Below are 1,728 nucleotides of genomic sequence, written 5' to 3'. Positions count from 1 at the left end.
GAAACGACCCGCTGGAGAGAACACGCAGACTCCACACAGAAGGGTCACCTCGGCATTTATTCCAACAGCAAAACAACACCAGAGAGAAACGGTCTCCGAAAGAGAAGCGTACACCGGGAAAAACACGACGGGGTCATTACAAATGGGAATAGGAGTTCTCTTTTTCTTTTCCGGAGCAAGGTGTATCGTGTCCTGGTGATTTCTCCCGTTTCGAACGGAGTTTAATGTCGCATTTCTACTTTATTAGAGAGAGGCACTGAACATCCTGTGATGGACTGGTGTCCTGTCCAGGGTGTGTGAGGGTGTGTGTGTCCTGTGATGGACTGCTGTCCTGTCCAGGGTGTGTGTGTGTCCTGTGATGGACTGGTGGATCACAATATTAATTCTCCTCCTTGATTCCCTCCTTCATCGCCAGAGTGAAAGCGGGACACGGCAGTAAAAGCTCAGCCCTGCGGGTGGTGGTCCTCTCGGCCACACGGGGGCGCTGTGGCTCCACGGGGGGGGGGGTTATGTTCAAGTCCCGCTGGGAATCGCACCGACGCGGCGGAGTTCGTGAACGTCCCAGACACCAAGAAAACGAGAGAGAGAAAAAAGGTCGTTTTCGGGGTTCAAGAAGCAACCCCGAGATTCAGGGAGTTTCCCCGCTGAGCTTACTCTGCCGAAAACACGCAGGTTTTATTTTTTTCCCGTGCCCCCCCTCACACAGGCCGTTTCTGTAGCGTGAAGTTGTGTTTTTTTGCGCGGCGGTCGGTGAAGGGCGAAATTTAATTTATTTTTTTCCAACGGTTTGAAACAGAAACAGCCGGGTGGTGTTGTAGAGAGGTCGACGTGCCCGGTTTTCCTCGTCTGCGAAGCCCGTTTTTTTTTTTGGGGGGGGGGGGGTCGTGAGGTCCCACGCAGCGCTCGGAAAAGAAAATGACGTTTCTTTTCCCCGCAGGACGGGGGGGTACCCGTGTTTTTTGGACGTGGCGTGGCCCGAAATTTCCGCCCTTGGCCGCAAGAGGGGGGTGGAGTTTGGTCTTTCTTTGACTTGGGGGTCGGGGGGGGGGTTGCTAATTTCACTGAACCAAACCCCACGGAAACCCGTGTTGGACGTGGGGGTGCTGAATGCGCCCTCGACGTGATTTTGTCTTTAAATTCAAGTGCAGCTTTTGTAACCCTTGGGCCGGAAACAGCTGGACCCGTTTCCCCTGCCTGTCCGAGGTGGCGACTACCGGGGTCGTACAGGGACACCCGGCTGGCCGCTGAGAGTTGGAAAAATAAAATGTCCACCCAAAAAAAAACAACAAACGTGAAAAATGTCGGCCATTTTTGTTTCGCGGCCGAGCCGTGAGCGCGTCGGGGGTGACGTCATGGTGGCGTCACAATGAGCCGCCTGACGTCACAGAGCGGCGGATTCTAGCGGGGGCGGCGCCGGAGCCCCATGAGCTCAGAGGAGTGAAGAGAGAAGAGGAGGAGGAAAGCGCTATATAGTCCTTTCTAAACACGTGTTTCTTCCAATAAAGTTACTTCGACTTAGATCGTTAATTTCAGCTTCAGAAACGCTCTTCAGAATCCCCGTGAAATCGGTAAGTCAATCAAAAGTGAGAAATAACAAAATAAGTGGAGAAATAAGTTGTTTTTTTTACCGTTACTCAACTCTTATGGGTGTGATCGTGCTGTAAAAAGATATTGAGAGGAGGTGCACCTCTACTCAGAGAGTGGTGGGGGTGGGGAACAAGCTGCCCA

The sequence above is a fragment of the Lepisosteus platostomus genome, chromosome 5 (assembly GCF_059453375.1).
Source record: "Lepisosteus platostomus isolate fLepPlt1 chromosome 5, fLepPlt1.hap1, whole genome shotgun sequence".
Taxonomy (NCBI): domain Eukaryota; kingdom Metazoa; phylum Chordata; class Actinopteri; order Semionotiformes; family Lepisosteidae; genus Lepisosteus; species Lepisosteus platostomus.
The sequence above is the reverse complement of the archived record's forward strand: the minus strand, read 5'-3'. Positions refer to the sequence as shown.